At 30.6% G+C, this 15,955-nt stretch overlaps 1 protein-coding gene across 2 annotated transcripts in view; it reads right to left on the bottom strand.

Annotated features, from left to right (window-relative positions):
• LOC128855681 (tissue inhibitor of metalloproteinase) overlaps nucleotides 1–15,634 on the bottom strand; it is a 104,356-nt gene extending 88,722 nt beyond the window's left edge. For both annotated transcript variants that reach the window (XM_054090794.1, XM_054090795.1), the window contains exon 1: nucleotides 15,078–15,634. The gene's annotated coding sequence lies outside the window, so the exon portion shown is untranslated. The remainder of the gene's footprint in view (nucleotides 1–15,077) is intronic.
• Between the last annotated feature and the right edge of the window lie 321 nt (nucleotides 15,635–15,955).

Below are 15,955 nucleotides of genomic sequence, written 5' to 3'. Positions count from 1 at the left end.
GGTTAGACCTGGGCATATGCTAAAAAGGTGTTGAGTTGTTTCCAACTTCTCCTCATTTCTGCAGCTACGACAGAAATCATGCATGTAAACGCCTAATCTTCTTGCATGATTTCCTATGAGGCAACGTCCTGAGAGAGCCCCTACTGAGGTCCTAATTTGAAGTCTGCTCAATTTTATATTGTAATATTCTTGGACAGACGTAGATTTAGCCTTGGTCATGTTTGCTTAGCAATTTCACAGGTACTGACGCTAACCCATCTTTGATTTGTTAATGGTTAAAGAATTAAAAAATAAAGGAACATTAAAAATATTTTCCGAACAGACAAGGACTCTTTCCACTTTCCCGTATTCAATATGCTTTAAGAAAATTTTGTATAAAATAAAAAGCAAAATAAATAAATAGTAAAAGTATTAACATGAAAATTGGGTTAAAAATTAAAAAAAAAAATATTTATACAAAATATTAAGAAAAATCTTTAGTATAAAATAAAAAATTAATGAAATATTAAAAAGGTTTAATAAGAGAGTTGCGTATAAAATAAAAACAAAAAATTAATAGTAAAAATATTAAGTAAGAAGATTTAATATAACATTAAAAAAAAAGGATTACAGAGGTTTAGAAGTAAATTGACTATGGAAATAAAAAAATAAACAATTAAGTCAGAAAATTGAGCATAAAATTAAATAACATGAATTTGAGTACAATATTTCCTTACTTAAAGGAATTCGATATTCCTGCATATGGAAAAAGTCTTTGTTTCTTTGAAAAATTAAATACAATTTTTAAAAAGTGGGTTCTATGATTCATAGCATTATAATTTTTAGCATTTTGTAATATTTTTTTTTTTTTTTTATTTCGCTTTTTAGAAATTCTCCACTGCAAGAATGTAGAAAAATGCCTTGTTTCTTTAGAAATTAAACAGAAAAAACTTTTGAAAAGTTTGGAACCATGATTTATATATTAAATTTTTTTTAAATTTTATAGTTTTTTTTCTTAAATTTCGCTTTTTATATTTCTGCAATTTTTTTTAATTTTATAAAAGTATATTTTTCTTCTTACATTTAACTTTTCAGAAATTCTTGACTGCATGAATGAAATTCGCGGTCTATGATTAATGTTGTAACAATTTTTTTTTAATTTTCATTTTTCAAAGTTATCGAAGGCAAGAATATGGAAATATTTCATAAATTTCTTTTACTACTTAAATTTCACTTTTTATATTTTTACAATTTTTTAAATTGCATAAAATTTAACTTTGTAGAAATTGCATGCATGGAAGTGTAAAAACGTCTTGTTTTTTTTTGGAAAAATAAATAACATTTTTAAAATTTCGGGGTCTATGTTTTTACAATTTTTTTAATTTTATAAAATTTTTGTTTTTTTTTAGATTTCTATTTTCGAACTTTTCGACTGCAATAATGTGAAAAATGCATTTAATAAAAATGTTTTCTTCTTGAATTTAACTTTTTAGAAATTCTTGACTCCATGAAAGGGAAACAAAACCTTGTAGCTTTAAGAAGAAGAAAGTTGAACAAAATTTCTGTAATGTGTGGTTTTATGATTTATTTTTTATTATTAGCGTATTCTTATTTTTATAATACTTTTTTTTTTAATTTTGCTTTTTAGAAATTATCGACTCCAAGCATGCGAAAAAATTTCTTGTTTCTTTGGAAAATTAACCAAAAAATTCTGGGACTTTGATTTATATTTTTACAAATTTTTAAATTTTATAACTTTCCTTCTTCTTACATTTCATTTTTTAGAAATTAATGACTCCAGTATGTGAAAAAAATTCTTTCTTCTTTAGAAAATTAAATACAACTTAAAAAAAATAATATTTTTATAATTTTTTAAATTTTATACATTTTTTTTTTGCCATAGATCTATTTTTTAGCAAATATCAACTGCAAAAATGTGAAAGAAGTTCCTGTTTCTTTGAGAAATTAAATAAAATTTTAAAAAATTCTGGTACTATGACTTAATTTATCACTATTTTTCATTTTTATAATAGCTTTTTGAATTTGAATTCTTAGAAAATATCGAGCGCAAGAAATATCACATTTTTCTTGTTTCTTTCGAAAATTAAACAAAATTAAAAAAAAATCTGGGACTATGATTTATATTTTAAATTAAATACAACTTAAAAAAAAACGTATATTTTTATAATTTTTTAATTTTATAAAATTTGGTTTTTCTTAGATTTAAATATCAACTGCAAGAATGTTGTAGAATTTCTTGTTTTTTTGCAAAGTTTGATTATAATTATAAATTATAAAATAAATAAAAAATTATTTATGTTTTTTTTTTTTTAGATTTTACTTTTTAGAAATTATCGACAATTATCGATAGCAAGAATGTGGAAAATTACTTGAAAATGAAATTTAAAAATTAAATGAATTTTTTTTTAATAATTATTTTTAAATTTCGCGTTTTGGAAATTTTCGAATACGCAAAAGTAGAAAAAGGCCTCCTGTCCTTGAAAAATTAAATGACATTTTTAAAAAGTCTGGGACTATGACTTACAAAGGTTTTATTTTTTATTCATATAATTTGTTTTTCCTTGTTCCCTCCACTAGGGAGCATAGGGCCTTGACAAGACTCAGTCTTGCGTTGGTTTCGTTAATCTATTCTGATTTCTGACAGGAAAGGTGATTAGCCTGCCACTACCAGTCCTAAATAGTGGGAATACCAACCCGTCGTTGCTTAGGAACAACGTCTTCTTACTGATTGGAGCGCCATCTGTGTTTCACATTTTTCTGGCAGAAGAATCGCACAGACGGTTGCGGACTTTGCTAAATTTGGTGTGTCTGCGCTATTAAAGCGGTCGCTCATTTCTTCTTGCTGGCGCTGCCGTAACTTTGTGGTTTTCTTTGTTTTTTGCTTGTTTTAGCAGCCACAATGCGAATAATGCGCAGACTATTGTGCGAGAGTAAGGATGGAAAGGATACATTTTTGTGGTTGAGGAATGGAATTGGAGGATTTTTTTTTACATAATAATACTCTTTAAATAAAAATTGCATTTTTAGTAATTTTTGAAATTTATCTTATCTGAAAAACGGTTTAGTTCTTACAAAAACCTTTTAAATTCACTAAAGTAGACTCTTAGCTAGAGGATAGAGAACTGACATTTTAAAAATTACGAGCCCTACTCCTTCAAACATTCCAAGAATTCGAAGGAACTGATTCCCACCATGGAATGGTAGAAGAATAAATGTTTATATAATTTACTGCATTTTGAGGTTCTAAAAAATTGTTTCTATTAAAGTTGTTTTGAATGAAAAAGTACAGATTTTCCCTAATAATAATTCTTGTTCGGGACCACCTGGTTTGCAAGTGTCGTCATACACCTGAAATGATTAATGATCTTTGAAAATCTCTAAAAACAAATAAAAAATTTAAAAAAAAATTAAAAAAAAATAAAAAAACATATGTAAAAATGTAAAAGCTGACGATACAAGAACAAAACTTTAATAAAATCATCACTCGCCTTTGTTAAATTGGAGGCTCGTTTTCTTGCGTTCTAAATCCATTTGATTTATTTGTTGTGCATTTTTGTGTAAATTACAAACACAAACAATGCACCGAATACGCAAACTAGCGATCGTCGGCAATAAATCTTTATTTATTCTAAATATTTTGAAATTCTTTTGGAAAACAAGAATTTAACAAGGATAAAATGTTTTATATGACTTCATAGTTCTAAAAATATTGTTGGAGCTCAAAAACTCCACACAGCGCAGTGGATATATTTTTTTGTTTTTGTTCTTTAATTATTTGGAATAAATGTATTTTAATTTGGAGGTGGAATGCATCAAGTATAAATTACACATTTGTATGTGTGTATAGTCCTGAAATTTCTGAAATTATTATTAAGTTATGCCACTTTTGATTGCTTCGGAAGCAAAAGCGTCAATTTGCATTGATTTTTGAATGACACATACACATGCACGTATATGACACATCACACAAGTACTTGTAAAGTATGTATTTGTATCATATGATTGCATCTGTATGTGAATATGCAAAAAAAAGTATATTATCGAAACATATTTGCTGTCTATATTGACGTTAAGCTAATAAGCAGTTTTTATTACAATAGAATTTTTATGAAATTTTGCAAACTTTTAACATAAAAAAATGCATATCTTGATATGAGTGCAATAAGGGAGCAGTCGGAGTAGAATAGAGTAGAAAATTCCCGTTTTAATATTTTATTAAAATTTTCATAAATTTGCTAAATTTGTTGCTAAAATTGGGTGAGGCGTAAGATTTAGGGCTCCTTTTAACGCTTCTAAATTCAATCGCAAACTTAATGCCAACTTTTAATGCACATAAAAGAAAAATCATTTGCCGGTATGAGTGGAGTTAAGTGATAGATACAATTGCCTTTGAAGAGTTTTGCTTCGATTTTGAAGAAAGTTTATAAACTCGGGTTTCAAAACAAGAGAAATACCATACATAGGTTAGGTTAGATTTGCCTGGTTGGCAATAAGCCACGCATAGACCTTTTGGTCCCTAGCGATACCAGATGGAGACCGACCTCTATGAATACCTAAAGTAGACATCATGTAGGATGTCAGCGCTTTTGGCGAATCTAAGTAGGGCTGAGAGCTCCGCTTTTAAGACCATACATAACCCCTGCAATAAAACGAAGACATCTCAAATGCACTATTTTTTTTTTTTTTTGCTATGGAGAAACAGCGTCCAAGGAAAACAAAAACACTAAAAAAAAAAACATTTTATATTCATTTGAAACTTCCTTTTCATTCGACTAGAATTTAATAAGCTATGAAACTGCATACCAAAGTTTTTATTAAAAACCCTGGAATTGTGATAAAAACTCAAGGAGGTTTTTCTAATTTTTGTATTTCAGTCGATAATTTCTAAAAATGAAATCTAAGAATTTTTTTTTTATAAAATTAAGGAAATTGTATTAGCTCTATTTTTTTCTTAATTGTATTATATTTTCCACAGAAACCAGAATTTTGTCTACTCTCAAGCATTCGACTTGCTTTAAGGAAGAAAAAATTATATTATAGTCAATTTCATTTTCTGAATTTTTTGCGATCATATTTTTATATATATTTTTTTAAATTTTATACTCAATTTTTTTCCTTCATATTTTTATATATTTTTTTTTTAATTTTATACTCAATTTTTTGCCTTCATATTTTTATATTCTTTTTCTTTTTAATTTTATACTAAATTTTTTGCTTTCATATTTTTATATATTTTTTTTTAATTTTATACTAAAGAGTAATTTTTAATTTTTTTTTTATTTTACACTAAATTTTCTTATTTAATATTTTTAATATTTTATTTATGTTTTTTTTTTAATTTTATACTCAATTTTCTGACTTCATATTTTTAGAATTTATTTAATTCTTTTTTTCTAATACTTTTTCTGATTAAATAGTAATTTTTAATTTTTCTAGTTTATACTAAATTTTCTTATTTTGTATTTTATTTATTTTTTTTTAATTTTATATTCATTTTTCTGAATAAATAGTAATTTAATTCTTTTTCAGTCTACTCTAAATTTTATTATTTAATATTTTTAATATTTTATTTAGTTTTATATTCATTTTTCTGAATAAATAGTAACTTTTAATTTTTTTATTTTATACTAAATTTTCTGACTTCATATTTTTAATATTTATTTAATTCTTTCTTTTAAACTTATTTTTCTGAATATATAGTAAATTTTAATTTTTGTTTAGTTCATACTAAATTTTCTTTTTTAATATTTTATTTATTTTTTCAATTTTCTGACTTTTTATTTTTTATATTTATTTAATTGTTTTATTGTTTTTGTTTTTTCTTTATTTTATGCTAATTTTTCTGAATAAATAGTAATTTCTATTTTTTTTTGATTTCATATTAAATTTTCTTATTTCATATTTTTAGTATTTTATTTTTTTTTTTTCTAATTTTATACTCAATTTTCTGACTTCATGTTTTTAATATTTATTTATTTATTTTTTGCTTGTTTTATACTCATTTTTCTGAATACATAGTAATTTTTATTTTTTATTTATTTTATACTAAATTTTCTTATTTAATATTTTTCTTTTTTTTATATATTAATTTTTCTGAATAAATAATAATTTAAAATTTTTTTTATTTAATACTAAATTTTTTTATTTAATATTTTTAATATTTTATTTTTTTTTTAATTTTATACAAAATTTTTTTTTTTTTGTAATATTTACTTAATTCTTTTTATTTTATACTCATTTTTCTGAATAAATAGAAATTTTTAATTTTATTTTATTTCATACTAAATTTTCTTATTTAATATTTTTAATATTTTATTTATTTTCTCAATTTTATGTTCATTTTTCTGACTTTTCATTTTTAATATTTATGTAATTGTTGTTTTGTTTTGATTTTATTTTTGTTATTTCTTTATTTTATACTCATTTTTCTGACTAAATACTTATTTATATTTTTCTTGTATTTTACTTAAATTAGAATTTTATTTGAAACTTGCACTTTATTCTACTAGAATTTAATAAGCTATGGAACTGTGTACCGAAAATTTTGTCTAAAAATTCTGATTAAAAACTGTAGACTTGTAATAAAAAATGGTGCAATTTTCCCGCTTTTTTTATATAATTTGAAAGTTGAATTACTCGTATGACTCGTATGATGATGAGGCCCCATGTCCCATCGGGGATGACAAAAATTGAGGAAGGTATGATGGTTGTGCTGACAAATAATTTCTATCGCCAATCACTTGACGCTTAGTGCCAGTGCAAATGATTTCCATTGATTTCGATTTTCAGCGTTCGCCTTAACGTGTGCCCATGTCAGGTTTTCGTCTATACGATCAAGGTCATCTATGTTGCTACGCAGCCATGACCATCTTACGCACGTCCTCCATTTCATGCTCCCTGAGTGTTTCCAGTCTAAAGCAGCAACGCTGACTTCGTGCTCTGGCTTCCGCATGGTGTGTCTTATCCAGCGTCACTTGTTTTCCCTAATCTGAAAATCTATTGGCCTTTGGTTACAACTGTAGAGTAGATCCGCACTTGAGATCAAGTTTTCGGGCCACCAAATACGGACGATTCGGTGAAGGCGGTAAACGGTTCACAAACAATTGAATTTTGTTTTTTTCTTCGTCGGATATTAGCTAAGATAATGGCCATAGAGCAGGAACGATTTAGCGTCAGTGTTGAAGCTTAGTTTTATATCGCTCTGACTTATAGAATTATATTATGAAAAATAATAAAATAATATTAATAATAATAAGCATTAAAAAACAAAACCGAAGACGAAAAATAGTCAACGCTGCACAAAATGTAGGAATAATAAATTTGCATACAGGTCCTGCTAAAGAGCAAGTATTTTCAACAGATACGGTCAGAGTCAAAATAAAGTGTACACCACATATTTACGAGTTTTGACTATTTATTTACTTATTTTGTAATTTTAATTATTTTTTTATACAGATATAATTTACATTACAACAAGAACCATATAAAGTAAAGTTTTTGACTTTGTATGTATTTTATAAAATTAGTAAAAATTCGGTAAATGTTCAATAAAATTTCAAGTTCCTTTTTTAGCTTTTAGAAACATTTCTGGTACGCAGTTTTACAGATCATTAAATTTAAGTATACCAAAGTGCAAATCTCAGTAGATCAAAAATCCCACCAATTTTTGAGAATTTATTTCGGACGCGGTCTTGTGCATTTTCTCCATATAATGCCTACCCCACATTTTTGTATATGAAGGAAAACATCCAACACCGTCAGCAGAAAAAATTGAAAGAAAGAACTCAACGCGATTTTTGAACTACTTGAAACTTGCACTCTTGCAAAATTCAGTGATCTATAAAACTGCATACACGAAAATTGTCTACTAATTCTGAGTAAAAAAAAAATCCTGTAAAGAGAAATTTTGATGAAAATTTGCCGATTTTTTATAAATTTTATATTAAATGCGAAACTTTGCTTCACATGGTTCTTATTGTAGTACGAACTATATTTTTATAAAAAAATATTTGAAATTACATAATAAATAAATAAATAGTCAAAACTTACCGCATGTTGAGGTGTTTCTTTTTCTGGGAAATAATCATAGGGGCCATTTATCGCTATACAGAAGCTGCACAACTGCCTGACTGTATAAATATTTTTAAATGCCAATGAAATTCGATCACTTATTTACATCACACTGCGCAAATGTATGTAAATAGGTTTCATAAAGTAGATATGACTTAACGAGTTTACCCAACTGCAGCTACACTAAAAATATTGACAATTTCATTGTATGGAAAAACAGGCAATAAAGTTTTTCACAATAATTTGCCAGTGCTACGTATATAGAAAAATATTTCAGCAAGAAATAGATAGCAAAAAAAGCAGATAATAGACAACAATAAAAGAAGAGATACCGAGTACAAAAAAACGCAAAGGCAATAAAAATTCTGGAAAATTTTATAGTCGAACGATGATGAAGTTTTAAGACAATGGCAAATAAGGTAGGCAGATACGTATGTACTTTATTGCCGTACTAGCGAAATGCAACAACTACTTACATATTGAATGGGACCTATTTCGTATCAAGTAGGTAGGAAAGAGCAGAGTAGTGGCTGGGAAAAGGCAAAGCAATGGAAAGGGCTTGGCAGCAAATTAATACGTTTGTATAAGATGTACTGAGAAAGAGTGCACTGTTTAAGAAAAACAACAAAAATAAATAAAAAATTAAAAAAAATAAATAAATAAATAAAAAATTTTAAAAAAATTTAAAAAAAATAGCCGAATCCGACATTTGACATTGGCAGAGAGGGCAAAATAATAAGTGTATCGACGGTTTGAAAGTAAACGTCACAGTTTTATTTTAGGAGGGGCTCAAAGTTGTCACTCTTTGCATATTTCTATGGTAAATCAGATTTTTAAGCAAACGTTTCAACCCTGGGACTTCTCAATAGGTGGGATATTTTTGCCACTTTTGCAGAAATGGGCCAGAAATATTCATAACAGAGGAATATAGCCGTTTAAAACATACCACAAAAATTGCGCCATAAAATTCCACAAAAAGTCTCTAAATACACCCTGGCTTAAAATTCAACTTAAATGCCAGAAATAATTCTATACAGCAATTGTAAGAGTTCATTTCGTTTGTGTGTATTATGGAAACCATTTTGGTATATTAAAACTTAAAAATTAATCTTATCTTCCCTCCCTCTGACAGTTGTTAAACGGGGAACTGCACAAATGATTTCTCAGGAAAGCGCAGAAAAGATGGAGCTCCATTTATGGTTACAAATTTAATCTTCAAAATAATAGCCATCGCTAACGACACATTTTTCCCATCTCTCAGGCAATTTGTGGATGTCGCACCAAAAAAATTGGCCGTCTTTGGCCGCAAACCAATCATCGAGCCATCTTTTGGCTTCTTCGTGAGAATTGAAGGGCTGCTCGGAAAGTGCGTGGCCCATCGATGCAAACAAATGATAATCGGAAGGCGCCAAGTCTGGTGAGTAAGCCGCATGCATCAGCGGTTCCCAATCATACGTCTCCACCAATTCCCGGGTCGCTCTTTTGTGCGATGTGGCGGTGCATTGTCACATTTTCAGTTCATGCGGCACCCATCTTCCGGCCTTTAAAATCATGCCCATGTCTCTCAAACGTTTGGAAATCTAATTTAAACAAATTTTCATAAAAACTAAAAACTAAAAACTCTGGGAAGCTCCTAAGCGGTGTTGTGTTTAGAGATTGAAACCCGGCAGGAGTGGGCATATTCTAACAGCTTAGCTGTACTTTTTCCAATACCATCTTCTCTAGCCAAGTTCAAGGCTAAACAGAAAGAAAAGCAAAATGCATTAATACTCGGTGTCTGAAACGAGTGATCACCTCGTTTATAGGTTTCGTTGTCATAAAAACGTTGCAGAAAATACGAGAGGGAGAGAACTGACCAAGGCAGGAGCTTAGCTGCATGAATCTGAAGTGATGGTACTATTCACGAAATTTATTGTAATACAAAGAGAAATTTAGCGACAACTTTGGCCTAACTAAATATTGCAGAACGAAGGCCTCAAATCTGCTAGGTAGGGAGAGACCAGAGGTATTTAGTATTGTAAGTGATGTTAAGGATGCTGACAGCTAGAAAAAAGGATGGAAGATGAGCTTCACTAAAATGCATTTAAATGTAGTTATTGACGTCTGGGCAAGAGCTGGCAAGTTTTTTCTCACGTTGCACGTCTCACTCAGCTTACTTAAGGCAAAGACAACGCTCTGGAGGCATGTGAAACTAGGATTTCATAGTAGGCAATCTAAGTAAATCTATTGACTGATAAGACTTTTATAGAACTAAGTTATTAACACAAAAAATATAATGAAACGACCCAGCTTCGCGCTAATTCACTGCTGAGTAGTGACATGAGAAGCACTGCAACCAAGCAATCAACGCACGATTTGGAAAAATATATCATAAATGCGTGCCAGTCCAATTTGTGGAAAATATATTCAGATTCAACTGAAAAGTGAGCCGACTTGTAATTGCTCAAAGAAAAAATATATAAAAAAAATCAAAGAAAAAATATAAAAAAAATGCAAGTTAAAACACATCAAAGAAGTGTTGCCTAAACTGCTCTAAGCTTCTCTACACACCACAGTGCGTGTGGCTACGTGCTAATACATTTAAGTTAAAGCAAATATGTAAGTATATATGGGCTACAAACCTGTCGAGCAGACAGCAATTTATTATTAAAATTTTTAAGCAATGAAGGTCAAGTAAATTAAATACTCACTGCGCGCCTTACTTCACAGCCACCACGGAGCGTATGAGCAACATGAAAATATCCATAAATTAAAAGTTAAATTACGAGTCGGACACCTGTTGGCCGCGAAATCAATGAAATGAGAATAAAAGGAAAGAAATGCATATGCAAATGCAATGCAACTGTTTGAGTAAAAATAAATATGTGGAGCGCTGTCATTTCGAGTGATCTAAGTATTTGGGGCATTGTCGGCAATTATACAAATATTTTCGCGAACAGTGGTACCTCATAAAAAGGTAATTTTGGAATAACTTGGGATTGATGAGGACGGAAATAGGTGTCCCTTAGTCTTCCAAAGAATTGCTTTTGGTAAACAATCTGTTGTCGCCTAGTTTTTATGCAGTATTTCCAAAAAAAAAAAAAACTCCAGAAAAGCGAAAAAACACCATCTACATTTTTTTATTTTTGTGCCACATTCACTTTTTCAGTTGCAAATCTGCAAAGTATTTCAAAGTATTTATTTACTTTTTTCGTTCCTACAGTTGCAAAGAGTGAATGTAGCAAAAATTCAAATTTGTGTTTAAGTGATCATAAATGTCCCATTTTCTGTTCAATTTTGGCGCTCTTAGACTTGACTTCGTAATGAAATTACTTTTCACATTAATATTTTTATCTATTTTTTTAAAGAGTTTATAACCAAAAAAATTAATGAATATAAAAATTTTTCGAAAAGCTTAAAACAGCTTCGTAATCAAACGATGTTTCACTTAAATATTTTTAACTGTTTTTTTTTAATATTTTTTTTACAAAGGAGATAACTACAAAAAAAATTAATAAGAATGAAAAAATTTCGAAAAGCCTTCAATAACTTCATAAGGAAATTATCTTACACTTGAATATTTTTCACTCTTTTTTAACAATTTTTTTTACAAAGTTTATAGAAAACCTATCTCTGATTTTACGTAAGGCTGAACAACTGCAAAGGAAGGGCTCAACTGTTTCTTCCTTTTCCTCATCTCTACAACTTCATGGGAGAAAACTCCTCGTCTCAAAGAACACCTGCCAAATAGTCAACCACCGGTTATGCAAGCCACGACCTCCGAGCTAGCTTAGCTTGAGAGGCAAGGCAGTTCCTTTGCCTTTTTCTTGTGTATTTGCGGCCATAGCAACCTAACTGTTGCGCATGCATCTTCATCTCTCCATGCGCTATGGGACTCTTGATTAATTTTATTCTTAATTATTAATTTGCTCGTGGCCATCCCAATGGTACTTCTATCACTGAGCAATTGAAGTGTAGTACCTTTCCTGGCTTGAACGATGTTTTATCCCCTTTGTGAGTCTCATAATGGAATTCCCTCAGATTTTCGAGATATATTTTAGTACTTATAGCGAATAAGTGGTAAGGTCTGTCTCTAACAAAACGCTATTTAGGGAATTATTTGTTTTCGCAAAATATGAGTTAGAATGAGTTCAAGCAAAAAAAACCACTAAACAGTTTTGCTTTTTAACAAGTTACTTTTTGGCAACCCTATTTCACGAAATCCTTTTTCCCGACAACTGGTTTCTCGACAGATATCTTTCGCGAATCTAATTCTCCGATAACTTTTTTCCCAAATCCAATTTCCCGACAACCTTTTTCCCGACAAATGTTTTTTTCTCTCACGCTCATGGCTCTAGTCTTTGTACCCCTAGAGGGTGTCGCACTGATTATTGTGGAGGATGAAATACCGGAAGAACTCCTTCCTATAGTCCACCGCATCAAGGAATTTTACATCACCGGACGACCTGATAGAGTACGAAGAAGAGCTGTACCTCCCAGATATTCAGCTTTGACATGAAACCAGTATAAGTCTGCATGAGATGGGCACCACAAGACAAATAACGCAAGTGAAGGAGGCACAATCGTTTTCGTCTACTCATGGGAAAGCATCATTCAGACTTATATTCAGCTTTAAAAGAATTCCAAAAAAAACATGCCCATGTTGAAATTATAATAGCTGAACTTAGTTTGGGGCGATCTGAAGAAGCGACACCAAAAAAAAAATGGATAGAAGTCCAAAATCGCTTGCGGTCCATTATTTTACAATATGAAGAATACAAAAGTTATGGCACTGTTTCCTCATATCTAACGTTATTGGCACACAATATTGCTTTTTGATGGACTCCATTTTGATACTACGATTCACATATATTAATAAAATTCCTTTTACTATTTATTACTATTTTTTAACTGTCGGGACTTGCATTTTCGGGAAAAACGTTGTCGGGAAATTAGATTCGGAAAAAATATCTGTCAGGATACAGATTGTCGGGACACGAGTTGTCGGGAAATAGTATTCGGGAAAAGAGACGGGAATCTCCCTCATTTATTTCCGTTTAAGAAAAAGAAACTTGTAAATATGCCATAAGCATTTGCAAACTTGGAAACATGAAATTGTGAAGATTCCGGAAAATTTCATCAAGTTTTAGAATTTTTATATTTATATTTATATTTATATTTTTATTTATATTTATATTTATATTTATATTTACTTAGGCATTTTAAAAATAAATTAATTTAATAAATGAATTAAAGAAAACAGTTCTTTAAGTAGGCATTTTAGATGTTTTAGATAACACGAGGCTTGTTGTAGTAGATTCCTCTTACTCGCTCTTCTGAAAGTATTAACCAATCGCAGGCTTAGAAAGTATTATTTTGTTTTTGTTTGCTCCCTCCTTGATCAAATACAGTGAAATTCTTTCAGTTAGTAGTCCCTCCTTACGCGTTCTTCTGAGAGCATTTGGACATTGCAGGTTTAGGATGTACTGCTTTGTTTTTGTTTACTCCCTCATTGAACAACTACGGTGATTTTTTTTTTCACTACGCTCTTAAACTATACAATGCAAAAGGCAGTATACAAAAACAAAACATACCTTTACACAGAAGCTTAAGGAGAAATGAGGAGAAATCGTACACTCTCAAGGTGCTACTAATATGAAATGGAACTCACATACAAGTACATGCTCAAGTAAGAAAATATGCTTTGAAAAAAGAAAAGATAAAAGAGGTTCTAAAACATTGCTGTTAAGTTAAAAGGAAAAAAGATTCACACAAATCATTGATACAATAAAAAAAATATTTATATACACGAAAAAGCCAAAGATTTAAGCGTCGTGCAGCAGTGGCGGAAGAACAATGTTAATCCGCTCACAGCGCTGTGCAAATGGCACCGAAAGACAACGAAAATTCGTTTGTTTACAAGTTGTTGGCAATAAAATTTGAGATGTGACCGCAAGCCGCAAAAGAAAAACAAATGACAAAAAACAAAAATGAAGAAACAATGCAAATAAAATAACAATAATGTAACCACAATAAAAATCTGAATAAAACCGAAAGAAAATTTGTCGCTTACAATGTTTGTATGTGTATGTGTATATGTATGTGGGTATGTTGTGTGCGTATATAAGTATATAAATATAACTTTATTTCACTTTATGTGTCGCAAATAATGCCCAAAAGGCAGTGAGGAAATTCACTTTAAAACGAAGAAGAAGAAATCGGCTTGCGAATGAAAGGAAAACTTAAATCGTACATACACACAGTCACTCACAACTTATTTGATACAGATGCGATTTTTTTGTAAGTAGAATGAAAAGAGAAGGGTATGCAGATATATTTTTTTTTTATTTAATTTCGCACGCGGTGAGAATTTTTTTTGTTGCTTTTTGCATGACAATGAAAAAAGAGGACACTTTTTTGTATTTTATGTTGCGAAATGAAATAAAACAAAATAAATAAAATATCTGCATACACTTTTCAAAAAATATTTCGCGCTATAAAAAAGTCGTATCTGTATCAAATAAGGTGTGAGTGACTGTACATACATATATGCACCATAAAAATGTGTAAAAAGTGTGCTACGATGCGGCAGGCAGTGGTTGGCTAGCATAATTAAATGCAAAAAAAAAGCGGATGGAATAAAAAATACCGCCACCATAACTCGCACGTTTGTACATTTACAACTATACATATTTGTGTGTGTGTGTATGTGCCGCAGAGGGCCAATAGTGGCCACTGCCACCAAAAGCAACAATTGACTAAAAATAGCGCTGAGCTGTGGCATTGCACAGGCAATGCCGGAATTTTTATCACTCGACAAAACTATTTGGCAAACCAAAATAGAGAGCGCATTAAATGCGGAATGCCAATAAATAAATGAAAAATTATTACAGCAATAAAGTAGAAGTAAAAGTCACACAAAAACAGAAATTAGAAATCCTAAAACAAAAATAGTTAAACCAATTCCAGGCGTAGGGCTAACAGATCTATTCACGCTGCATTAACTTGACTGGCGGCAGTCCACTTACCTTTGCGTTGCTTGTGTTTGTTGCGCGCTGTCACGTAGAAAAGGAACTGCGAGCTGTCAAAATTTTCAACGATGCTGCAGCAAAACAATTTTTTTTAAAAACTGGGCAATCACTTTTGAAACACTCGAGCGGGTTTGTTTGCCTGCATCTGCCCAATGCCGTGGATATACGTTTATCTGGATGAGTGTATGTATGTATGTATGTATATGAGTTCAGGCTGTCATATACAAAGTATTTGCCCGACTTTTTGCGCACCTTACACTCTAGTGAAAATTTGCCAAATATCACACACCAAACACTTTCGTTGACGATACAGTGAAAAACTGCAGTAATTCACAGCGCAGCGCTTTTCCCGAAACCAACTACCTTTACTTGGTAACACCTTCTACTTTTTCCCCCTAATATGTAAGCAACTTTAATATTTCGCACACGATTTACACTGCCACAGACACTAAATAGTCTGTTGGTTGACCAGTTGCTTTTACGGCCGCTTCACGATCGAGACGTTGTTTTACGTTTTCTATGCCAATTTCAACTAAAACCGAAAACGTACCGTTTCGTTGCTTAAAAATCAAATCAAGAAAACGGCAAACAAAACTCAATAAACGCCGAATGCCGAACGCGCGCGCCACTCAATCGCATAACCTGCATACGTTTCTATGCAAAAAGAAACCGGCAAAACGCACTCAAAAGACTCGAGAGAAAAGCGCTCAGCACACGACGCTTAACAGCTATGAATGCGCTCAAAGCGATCGCGGAATTGTGTTATCAGAGGGCGAAAATTTGAGTGAATTGTAGAGAGACCTGTGCGCTGAGTAGAGTAAAAAGTTCAAAAATTGAGCTGTGTCAAAGTAAAGCGCGCGTGAGCGCAATGAGTT

This window comes from Anastrepha ludens, chromosome 2 (genome assembly GCF_028408465.1).
Source record: "Anastrepha ludens isolate Willacy chromosome 2, idAnaLude1.1, whole genome shotgun sequence".
Classification (NCBI taxonomy): Eukaryota; Metazoa; Arthropoda; class Insecta; order Diptera; family Tephritidae; genus Anastrepha; species Anastrepha ludens.
This window is presented reverse-complemented; position numbering and strand designations above follow the sequence as displayed.